The sequence below is a fragment of the Toxorhynchites rutilus genome, chromosome 3, assembly GCF_029784135.1.
Source record: "Toxorhynchites rutilus septentrionalis strain SRP chromosome 3, ASM2978413v1, whole genome shotgun sequence".
Classification (NCBI taxonomy): Eukaryota; Metazoa; Arthropoda; class Insecta; order Diptera; family Culicidae; genus Toxorhynchites; species Toxorhynchites rutilus.
In genome coordinates, this window is record NC_073746.1 from 2,648,930 (window position 1) to 2,661,887 (window position 12,958).

Consider the following 12,958-nt stretch of genomic DNA (forward strand, 5'->3'; position numbering starts at 1 on the left):
GAACAAGCGATATTCATTGCTTTGAATACAGAACGATACTGAAAGTTTGCCTTCCTTCCTCGCCGTCCAGCTCGCCCAGCGATGATGTTGTTCAGTCGATTTCTTCACGAAGAATGAAAATTTGCCTCAGCGAGATCCACTGTCTATACTCTAGGCAAATATCCCCCTTCGTTCTTCTTTTTTTTCTTTGTTCACGGAGACTTTACATCTTACGATTTCTCCTTTTTTCCTCGTCGATAAGTTGCTCGTTATTGACAGCTCTGTTCGGGAAAGCACACAAATGAACAGAACAAATGTATGAGGAAATGGGAATGTTTTCAATTTTCTTTAATTTAAACCATAAACAGACCATGGGATTATTATGTATACCATATCAAACAAATCTTAGGGAATTTCCAATTCGTTTGGTATGTAAATCGCCAAAATCCGTTTGCGGCAAAAATTTTTATAAACGTTAACTTTAATTTAATTAATAAAAACGTGACCTGATTTTTTATTTTTCACCATTAATGAAAGACGTAGTTCTACGTCAAAAAATAATAAACAAAAATCTTGGACCCTTTTTAAAAAAATAGTCTAATACCTTTTTGAGGATTTCAAGTATGCAAAGTTGCTTAAATGACCAATGTCTTTACACGCACAACGTTCCACTGCAATCTGAGATGTGGCTGCCAATGGCTAGTCGAGTTGGTATGAAATTCGATTTTAATTTCTGTATACTCAAGTCCGAAAGGGTGCGGGAGTTAACTATACAATAAGGAATTGTAGTTCGCAAAAAAATCATACGTTGCACACATGTCTTTATCCAATGATTTGAATGGATTCTGCCATCGTTAGGTAGGACAGATCGGTGTGGCGAACTATCACCTTCTAATTTACAGAGTAACGATACAAAGTTCTATACTTCGGTTCAAATTATTTAGGAATCTGTGCCGTAGATTAATTCGATTCTTTATTTCATTATTTCATTTCCTTATTTCATTGTTCCATTTCCTTTTCACAAGCCATTTATTTGCTTCAATACTTTACAGCGTCATGTCATAAATAACTTGATGGCTTCCATAAAGCATAAATTATATTAAAACTTTCTAGTGGTCTGTGTTTTCCCATCAATTAATTAACCCGCTGGCAACCACTGTCAATAAGCTGATTCAATGCAACTGCAAAAGGCTAGATAGGTTTTTTTCGACAGTACCAGCAGTCTCAATCAGATGGAACATAACGATTAATATGTTTGTTAGCACTCATTCATGGTTGCATATTCGATTTATGAAACAATGTTGATGGTGCTCCGTTTTTATTATTATGTTCAAATTGCACTTCTATTGAACAATTGCACTTCTATTGAGCCACACAAACATCCAGGTGTGTGTTTCCGAACAAAATAATTGCAAGTTCACGCTAATGATCCATTCATTCTATTCAAGTGGAAACGAAATTAATTTTCCCTTTAACAAAACATATCCTTTCCGGCATAAATACGATTAACACATCATCAATCACGGGCTCAACAGACTTATGCTGCTTGTTTTCGTATTCGATTGATCCGATTGAAAAGGTAAGGTGCTAATTGCCCGCATGAGGGAAGAACGAAAAAGAAACGGTTCTACGTTCCATTCGCATTATCATTTGGATCGTTCGTTGAAGCAAAACACATTTTGTATAAGCGTTCTCTAGTTAATTTGTTGTAATACTCCCATACAATTAATGTATTCTATATATATGTATTCTATATACTTTTTTAACCCCTTTTTCGATGTAGTCTATACGTCAGAACAAAACACAAAAAATAACTAAAATTAACGAACGTGATTTAGGAAAAAATACGGGCCAATGATTTTACGGTAGAATCTTTATAAATTCACAATTCACAATTGATTTCAAAACAACATTGAACTCAATAGTTTGATTACTCATTTATGGATTATCGAATATCTATCTATAAATGTGTACTAAATAGTTAGGTGTTCTCTTCCGTATCATATGGAATAAATCCCAAATTTTTTTCCAAAGAGAAAAAAAAACACTTTGAGTCTAAGATGCAAATTCTCCATGCAGCAGTGAAGCTGTTCCCCTACCACCATTTTGACAGCACTTAAGAAAGAAATCCAAAGAACGACAACATCCCACAAGCCACTCTTTCCCGCCTTCTTCCCCACAAGCAAACACACAAGGCACCAGGAATTGAACCGTATCTAAGCCCGAAAGCCGGGAAAGACTCGACTCGCTGCCGAAAGCGCCGGGAGGGGCAGTCAATCCGGACAAAAACATGATGTGTAGCGGGGCAAATCCAACACAATGTGATCAATCAAGCGCTGCATAGAGATCGATGTAATCGCAAATTGATTTAAGTTTTTTTCCCGCATTCTCTCTTTCTTCAAATTTTCGTCGGCCCTTTGCCAGTGGTCAACCGGGGTATTTTGGATCGGTGGAAACGTGACGGTCGTAGCTGCAATGCTACCTTCGACACGTCAAGCAAGATCAGTTCTGGGTTCGGTTTGTGGTTCGCTAATTTGAGTGGAAAGACGCATTTTCTATTACGAAAGAAAAATGTTGAAATTATGAGCAAGACACATTTATGTCGGCAATTGGTTGATACTAAATAGGAATTGGAAAAATTGGCAAAGCCGGGAAAGACGCTTACACTTTTCTCACAGCTGATAGTTGAATTTTGTATTGCTGTTATTGTGTGATCGGATGACTGTTATTCCCTTCCAAACTAAGTTTGTTGCTACCGGGCGAGTGTCAGTACGAATGGATTGGAGATAAGTCGATTAGTTTCGGAACTTTTGTTTCGGTTTGATTGCGACATTTAATTTGTACAAGAAGGTTTTTCTATTCGAAATCGCCGTTTGTGTTTTCTTGTGACAAGTGAATCGACCATGAAGATAGATTTTTTTCATTGGTACCATTGGACTCTTTCTGTTTGGATCGGCCTGACCTTCACTGTATCCAAAATAGGAAATTTGGTGACACGCTTATCACCCGTCGGTCTATGAGCGAAGCTATACGAGATGAAAGCGAGACAAATGTCAAACCTTTCGAGCCATCGCATGGATAAACATTTCTTGATACTGCTGATTCAAAATCATTTGATGCGATGTCATTCCATTACTCAGTTGCAATTAAAATTTATGTTTCTCGCCACATGCTACAACTAAGAAATCTAAAGAATATCATGAATGTGTGATTTGAGTTTTCATTTGTGTTTTTCATTACCGTATAGAAAACATAGTTAACATTGTTTTAGTTTTTTTTTCATTTCATGTTTTAGTTCATATTAAAATAGTTGACAGCAAAGATAATCTACTGCTTAAACTGTTCTAATAAAATAAGGAAAACTATAATTCTGGTTTTTGGTTTTTGGTTTGTTTGGAACTGCATTTTTGGAAACACAGTTTAAACTTTTCTACCATTTCTGTTCTGTTTTCATAACCTTTTTTTCCATTCCGTCGCGATTATTTTAGTGAGTTAAATTCATCAGAAAAATATTGTGATCGGATGTCGGAGTCGTCATACGCATTAGAACTATAGCTTCTAGTCGATGAATCTAATCACTGAAATAAAAATCAATTGAAGAAAAAAAAACATAAAATTTCACTTTTCATTCATCATTCGACCTTTCATACATAATTGACGTAATTTTCAAGTCCAAAGTAAATTAAAACTCCACCATCAATTATGTAGCTGCTGCTACTGCTGCCAACTCGAATGACACATGGAATAGTCCCGTTGTTTACCCTTGCGGGGACACGCTATTCCAGCGAAATAAGTTGCTCGTTTTGCACCATTCGCTCCGGTCCCGGCCATAAACGGTTACTGTCGGAATGACGGGTACATGTGCATGTCATCATGCTCCTCATAAAACTAACATTATCAACACACAACTCCTGTCCCCCCTACAAAACATTCACCAGATCATAAGTTTTGGCTAACGTGCTGATGGCGAAAAGCATGAAAGTGGATTTGGTGTTGACAGTCATACTAAATAGGGCCCATAAATAAAATGCATCTTGTTTCCACTTCCCAACCTGATCCACGCTCTCTCTCTCTCTCTATCCCCTTTATCTGACTCACTCCAATGTTGTTGCATACTCAAACGCACGTCCGACGGAAGTAATAAATTTTGGGTGTATACAAGGAATAAATAACGATTAATTCGCGCCTATGGAGATCTGCACCAAAAACAATATTGAATGCTCGGTTTTGCTTGTGAAAATTGAAGAAAACTTCATATCTAAAACCCATAAATCCTATAATTCTATAATTTCTGTTGGTTGAGATAGTCGATTCCGAGTGCCTTTCGGAAAATTGATGTCGATTACAACCAGAGATGCCAACCACATTTTTGAAATAGTTGGAAGAATAAAACAAAAACTGGAAAAAGAAAAATTGTTTTTTTTTCAATATTTTTTATATTAGTAATAAAAATAACGATATACACTAACAGTGTCAGTAAGAAGCATTCTTGATGTACCTTATCCTGTTTGTGATCATCCAATTGAAAATTACACTTTTGTTTTACATTTTGTGCCATTCTACCTAATCCTGACTTTTCTTTGTGCATGTTTACAAAATTTTTGAAAGCTAGTAGTTCTACTTCATAGTTTTGTTTTGTTTAAATTGTATGCTGAAAGCAATTGTTCCACGGTTACTGAGGAATGCGACAGAATCAGAAAAGATGTAATAATTTTCAATGTAGTAAAAGCAAAAAGCAATATTAAGCATCCTTGCGTTCACTTTCAGTGAAGTCAGTAAAATCCAAGTATTGTCTCTATTATAAGTCTCTAAATTTATATCAATATACTGGATATCATTTTGATCTTAAATATTTGGAAGACTTTGTAGAAGAGGGACAGTTGACATATGATTGTTGTCTTTGACATCAGGTGGATAAATTATCGTCATGTTGATGATTGAAGGATCATTAGAATTAAAACATTTTGGAATTTTATTGTAGAATGTAATGTGAAACCTTATCATATTGGTCTGTATGAAATTTCACATCATTGATCAACATTTCAATCGCAGCACCTACCTAAACATTATCCCAACTGACATAATTTTCCTGATCAAACTGAACGTTGTTCAAATTGGTTAAATTTAAAATATAGTCTATCTTTTGTACTGTTCTATTGCCATGTACAATCTTGAAATGCTCGAGTGCGAGGTAAGTAGTTCCGCACTTTCACGTTGAAATAATCTGGTAATATTGTTCACCATGCTTATTACATAAGACAAGAAGGTTAAATAAATACTCATCGAAGGGTTATTTTAACCGTCGTAGATCTTACACAGATCATATCTACTTGAACATCCAAAATAAATTCGGAGCGGTTCATAGCATTTCATTATACGTTTGACAACATTTTCCAGTGGAAGTCACCGCTCGGCAGGCGATTGTTTTCAAGAGTTTCAACTCTTGGAGATTTGGAGTTTCGGGAAACTTAAGGTGGAAACAGAATGCCGCGCTATGCGTCGCGTTGCGACAATTGTGCTTTGACACTTCATTTTAAATATGAGTGTTTCCATTTAAGGTGGGACCAGAATGCCGCGTTATGCGTCGCGTTGCGACAATTGTGCGTTGACAGTTCATTTTAAATATGTGTGTTTCCATTTAATCGAACACAATAATGCGTTGCGTCATTAGCATCGTTGTACTAAACGCTAACATTTGTTCTAAACTGCTTGCGCCGAATTTGCGATGACAGTGGCATGGTGTCGACGTCTGGTGGCAACTTAAAATTAGGGCCATAATTTGATTCCCATACTCGTTAGTGTAATCTCTATCAGAGTAGAAGATACGAAGCCGGTTTTTAAATTCTAAATTTTGAATGAAAATTTTCACATCATGTTATTTGATAACTTGAAACACGTGTTTCTGACTTTCATTCAACCATATGGCTAAACAATTCCAACATTGTTTTTTGCATCATGATATAGAGTTTTATTCATTAACAATTTTCGTGTGAGACTTTTGTACCACCTGCAAACAAAAATGTTTTTCATTTGAATAGAATACTAGTTTGATATGGAAAAGCTGATCTTCATTCATAATTTTAATTTTGAAAACGTGTTCATTCCGACTGAAAATCAGCTATTCTTTCACGCTTCCCTGAACTAGTAAACGAAGCTCAATGCCGCCAGCGCGGATATGTCAATGTGATGTTTATAAAAACATTCAACTGATCCGTGAACTCAACAAGAACAAGATTTTCATACGAATTTTATTTTGTTTTTGTTTACATGACAAGTGGTGACGCGAATGCTAGATTGTGACTGCAAATCAACAGACTGCGTCGGGCGAATGTTTTAGTACAAAACGCAAGCAATGACAGCCGATGAGAAGCAACGCACAACGCGTTGCTTCTCATCATTCTGTTTCCACCTTTAGTCGAACACCGTAATGCGTTGCGTCATTAGCATCGTTGTACTAAACGCTAACATTTGTTCTAAACTGCTAGCGCCGAATTCGCGTTGACAGTGGCATCCCAGTTCCAAACATAATCGAGCAGTCATTGGCCCGATGTCGACCGAAACGAAGTAACATGCTACAAAAGTGCTGGAATCTACCTCCGCCTTACCCCCCGCAGGCTGCACTATCTATAGTTGAACTATAATTGTATGCAATTTTTTGGTACTGAGCGAAACGGCATCACAGTAGAGATTGCTTTTTCTCTTCCTCTCTAAATTGTCATTCAAAATATAACAGAGAGTCGAGAACTAAATTTTGTAAGTAAGGATAATGTTGATATTTAGTTATAAAATATAAATTATGTTTCCTTGATTAATTTCAGTAACAAATTCAACAACACGGAGACAAAATACAGGCGAAATTTGTGGTGAACGCAGCTAGTCTTTGTTGATATATCGCGTCAAAGGAAGGAAAGCAGCAGCAACAGCAGAAATGTATAAATGAAAATGAAAGAATAGCGGTGATCTGAATGGAATGAAAACGGAGTTTGCAGCTTCGGTAAAGTATTGTTTTTGGGATCAGACCAAAGCGCTCATCTCACCATAATCACCAACAACAACTTCAACACGAACGTAACCAATTTGAATACCCGTAAGTATGACTGGTTTTAATTTTTACTTATGATATGAATTTTGATCTCTTAATTTCATTTCAGAATAAAAAACTCATCCATCTCAACAGTTATGATTCCCACGAAGTTAGGTGTGTCTGCTAGAGGGAACGAAAGGGACAAAAATAATTGAGCCGACTGCGATTCCGATGAAGAAATTTGTAGCTGACGGGAGTTTACTGATGACGGTTTAATCGCTGCGAATAGTATACATCAACAGTGCACAATTGTATGAATTTATTATAAATAAATATTTGTAAACAACGCAATTTTTTGTTTTTTTTTTGCTTAACATTAAACTTTTTGAAAACACACATCCATAAAAACGGTTGAGCAGTACTGCAATCGGTCGACGCGGTGCCAGATTGGCACAGGTTCGGCTCGAAATTGGTTGTCGAATACGAGGGGTAGGTCGACAAAATCGTTGCAAAATGGCACGATATCGGTATCGTTGTCGACACCGTTTGTTGGGACCAATTCGACACAACAATGTAGAGTGGGATGGTGTCGAAGTCTGGTGGCAACTTCAAATAAGGGCCATAATTTGGGTCCCGAACTCGTTAGTGAAATCTCTATCAGATTAGAAGACATGAAGCCGGTTTTTAAATTCTAAAATTTGAATGAAAATTTTCACATCATGTTATTTGATTACATGAAACACGTGTTTCTGACTTTCATTCAACCATATGGCTAAACAATTCCAACATTGTTGCTGAATTTTTTCATCATAATATAGATTTGTCTTCATAAAGAATTTTCGTATGAGACTTTTTCAGCACCTGCAAACAAAAATGTTTTTCATTTAAATAGAATACCAGTTTGATATGGAAAAGCTAATTTCATTCATAATTCAATTTTGAAAACATGTTCATTTCGACTGCAAATCAGCTATTCTTTCACGCTCCACTAAACTAGTAAACGAAGCTCAATATGTCGGATATGTCAATGTGTTGTTTTTAAAAACATTCAACTGATCCGTGGACACAACAAGATTTTCATACGACTTTTATTTTGTTTTTGTTTACATGACAAGTGGTGACGCGAATGCTAGATTGTGACTGCAAATCAACAAAATGTTTTAGTACAAAACGCAAGCAATGACAGCTGATGAGAAGCAACGCACAACGCGGCATTCTGTTTCCACCTTTACTGTTTCGTGATCCTATAGTGGTCTACAGTGAATTAGGAGTAAAGGTGGAAACATAATGCCGCGTTATGCGTTGCTTCTCATCAGCTGTCATTGCTTGCGTTTTGTACTAAAACATTCGCCCGACGCAGTCTGGTGATTTGCAGTCACAATCAGCATTCGCGTCACCACTTTTCATGTAAACAAAAAAAAATCGTATGAAAATATTGTTCTTGTCGTGTCCACTGATCAGTTGAATGTTTTTAAAAACAACACATTGACATATCCACGCTGACGGCATTGAGCTTCGTTTACTAGTTTACGGGAGCGTAAAAGAATGGCTGATTTTTAGTCGGAATGAACACGTTTTCAAAACTAAAATTATGAATGAAAATTAGCTTTTCCATATCAAACTAGTATTCTATTTGAATGAAAAACATTTTTGTTTGTAGGTGGTGAAAAAGTCTCATACGAAAATTGTTTATGAAGACAACTCTATATTATGATGAAAAAATTCAGCAACAATGTTGGAATTGTTTATCCATATGGTTGAATGAAAGTTAGAAACACGTATTTCAAGTAATCAAATAACATGGTGTGAAAATTTTCATTCAAATTTAGAATTTAAAAACCGGCTTCGTGTCTTCTAATCTGATAGAGATTACACTAACGAGTTTGGGACCCAAATTGTGGCCCTAATTCGAAGTTGCCACCAGACGTCGACACCATGCCACTGTCATCAGGAATTCGGCGCAAGCAGTTTAGAACAAATGTTAGAGTGTAGTACAACGATGCTAACGACGCAACGCACTATTGTGTTCGACTAAATGGAAACACACATATTTAAAATTAAGTGTCAAAGCACAATTGTCGTAACGCGACGCATAGCGCGGCATTCTGGTCCCACCTTAAGGGTGGTGCGGGTAAGACGGACAGTGGCGGTAAGATGGACAGGTGGTTGATTTGTACAGTTACACTAGCTAACCCGGCAACTTCGTCCCGCCCATTTACTTGATTAATTCTCGAGTAATGCAGAAATTTGTGTTTTATTTGTATGGCAGCCACCCCTAAGAGAGGGGGGAGGGGTATCTAACCACCATAGAAACATTCATTGCACCCTAAAGTTTCCATATGCCTAATTTGGTTTAATTTGCTTGATTAATTCTCGAGTAATGCAGAAATTTGTGTTTTATTTGTATGGCAGCCACCCCTAAGAGAGGGGGAAGGAGTATCTTAACACCATATAAACATTTATTGCATCCTAAAACTTCCACATGCCAAATTTGGTTTCATTTGCTTGATTAATTCTCGAGTAATGCAGAAATTTTTGTTTCATTTGTATGGCAGCGCCCCCTTTGAGTGGGGGAAGGACTGTCTAACCATCATAGAAACATTTATTGCACCCTAAAACTTTCACATGCCAACTTTGGTTTTGTTTGCTTGGTTGATTTCCGAGTAAAGCAGAAATTTGTGTTTTATTTGTATGGCAGCCCCCCCTTAGAGAGGGGGGAGGGGTCTCAAAATATCACGAAAACCTTCCCCGGCCCCAAAAACCCCTACATACCAATTTTCATGTCGATCGGTTCAGTAGTTTCCGAGTCTATAAGAATCAGACAGACAGACAGACATCACTCCATTTATATATATATATATATATATATATATATATATATATATATATATATATATATATATATATATATATATATATATATATATATATATATGAATTTCAAATTGAAAAAAAAAATTCTATAATACTTAAACCACCCTATGACTATGAATATTGATCAAAAACAGAAAAGGGAAACAATAACCGATAATCAAAAATGGTTACGCTTGTGGATGTAATTTTTGCAGCTTTGATATTAAGCATTTTGAGTGGTTTAATTTCAAAATTCAAGTCCCTGATGTTAAATGAGATGGACTGTAAAAAGTCTGTTTTTTCTACTCCTAAGAAATGCCATGCGTCTATAAACGGAAATCAAATCGCCAAAGGTGAACTGTCAAGGAGCTGACTGGAACCAAAAACAAAATAGTTGAGGGTCTGTCCGGTCATACTGCTGAAAAGCACAGTATCACTTCTAGATGGATTAATTCTTTGTTTTTTCATAGTTTAACGCACATTTGTGATGGGTTCAAACCTTGGTTGAATAAAATTATTCCTCTCACGTACGATAAACTTCTACGCTTCTGTCCGTCTTACCCCAACTTTCTCTACATGTCCTTACACAGCTGCTCAATTTTCTCAGGCATTTTATCAGGTTTATATGCATAAAATGCACACAGTGCCATACCATGGCAAACACATTCTAGTGTAAACATAGGCAGAAAATAATATAATTTGGGGCAGTAAGATATTTCAAAATAACAAAAAGTTGGATGAAACTGAAATTTTTTTTAAAAAAGCTAACATTGATGTGTTTTTGCACTAACATGTTATACTATGTGATACATATATGTCGATCTTGTGTATCCATTCTATCTCTCTTACTAAAGGTTACAGTCAGTTTATTGCCCAAAGATCAGTTGCTTATTCTGTTGTATCCAGTGCATCTCAGAATATTAACGAAACACTGTTTTTGAACGTTAGTGCATGAATAGTGGAAACCCCTAAACTCAATCAGCATTGTTGACGCCTGAATATATTTGAACGATTTTTCATACAAACGGATTACTTTTTTCGTACAGGTTTTTTTTTTAGTTTTCTCTGGAATTTTTCTAGTGAATATCCTATCATCCAAAATGAGTCTAGCGGTCGATATGTGCTTTGGTGGACCACATGCGGCGGATATGATCGACCAATGCATGTTTTTTAAGGTTCGATTATTACTTGTTTGCATCGATGATTCACGGGTATAGCAGAACTTTTGCTGGTATGAAGATTACACAAAAAGGTGATAAAAATGTTCAATTAGCAATGCAGCATTCTTTGAATAGAACTTGAGATCCTTACAATCAGCCAGTCGATAGAATACTGGTCGACCGGGAAAACTTAAAGCAACGATCCATGACACACATTAACTTGTACTTGAATTCGTTAGTATTAAAGAGGCTTGCAGTTCATTCGCCTCTACAAAAAACATTAAGAATTTCCCTTATGATAGGCGCCGTATTCTACATGTATTTTTATCAACCCGGTTTCTTTTTCAGGTCGATTATCCCACTCGCTATAATAATCACATATTGCTACCTAGGATTATAAAGTTCATACAAAATTCTTTTAAGGGTAAGAACTGTCCAGTTTTACAACGAAGTTCTAAAAAGATGAAATTTCAAAGCTGCGTGGAAATGGCGAAATGTTGTTGAACAAAACAATGCATTCTTATCTCCTGCCTCGAAAATAATCATGTAAATATTTATTACAATCTTTTGAGCAACATTTTTTTGTTGCTATTTTTACATTAAAAAAAATAAAAGAAAATGTTTGAACATATTTCTGTATTTCTTTGTAGCAATTAGCATTTGCTGAAATTTTCGAATGATTGATACAAGTTTCTCAGACCGAGACTAAGCGTATCTGTTCTCAAATGTTGAAATTACTAGAATAGGACCAATCATTTTTTCCTCAATCTTCTCACGTCACCCTGGGAACTCGTCACTTGTTGGGACCAGTGTTGCCACACGTACAGATTTATCTGGAAAGGTACATATTTATCTGGAAAGGTACCGATTTTTTCATTATTTTTGGTACATATTATGTACGGTACAGATTACAGATTTTCGTCAAAAAGTACATATTTCAATCTAAATTTAGAAAGACTATTTATAAGCATCATCAAACACATGAGTGATTCGAGGCTCGAAAATGTTAATGTGCATTAAATTCGACTGCGATTGGTCGTCTCCTTGTTAGATAGTGACTTCGCCCCTCTTACATTGACCTCAGAATAAATTTCATTACGGAAAAATAAAAATTCATTTTCATGAAATGTCACAAGCTACAAAACACGAAATATGGATTCAGGAAAATTTTGAAGAATAACACCTGTGATGTAATGGAAAGTCAAACGATGAATTAGTCCTAATTACTATTTAACTTAGTGTTCGAATTCGCCGAAATCAGAAATTTCACTTCATCACACGATTAAGCAGCATTGTTTTTCATGATATTCAATGGGTTCACTTTCATGAAGACTTTTTATTAGCTTCTGGCTGAATATGTGGTTAATAATTGATGTGAGTTTGACTTTTTAGACACTCTCCAAATTTACGTTTGAATGCTATACAAAATCATAACCAACTCACCCTTTCAACCGTTCTGCCACAAGAAAGCACATAAAACAGCACGAAGCCAGGGACCCCGTAGAATTTTCCCCAAAGAACATTAACAACGGTGCTGATATTAAACATTGGTACACTTACTTGCACAGATAGAGCCGGATCCCAACACGATAAGTTTACCACCCTGAGGGAATGAAACTACCAATCCAACAGTCAACGCTACGTGTCGCCGTTATGCAAAATAGTCAAACCAGAGAAAACGAATGATTTTTTTTCCTGCTGCTGCTTTTGCTGCTGATTGGACTGCGTGCTGAAATCAGTGAAGCGGAGCATTTTCGACAAATTGCATCGAAATCGTAGCCACTTTGCATTGCTAGTGACAAGAAGAAATTGGAAATTATTTACGGGTGTCATTTTTTTTCGTTATTTTCATGTTCGTTCGTCCGATTCGAGTTGCAACTGAAGTCGATCTAGATATAAATAGTGACTGATGGTGTGATTGAATCAGTACAGTTCGGTGTCG

General features: G+C 36.2%; 1 long non-coding RNA gene across 1 annotated transcript; it reads left to right on the plus strand.

Annotated features, from left to right (window-relative positions):
- Positions 1–6,715: 6,715 nt before the first annotated feature.
- Positions 6,716–7,255, plus strand: LOC129772819 (uncharacterized). The gene is made up of 3 exons (XR_008742643.1): positions 6,716–6,732; positions 6,798–7,066; positions 7,131–7,255. It is a non-coding gene; the product is annotated as an uncharacterized LOC129772819 (long non-coding RNA).
- Positions 7,256–12,958: the final 5,703 nt, after the last annotated feature.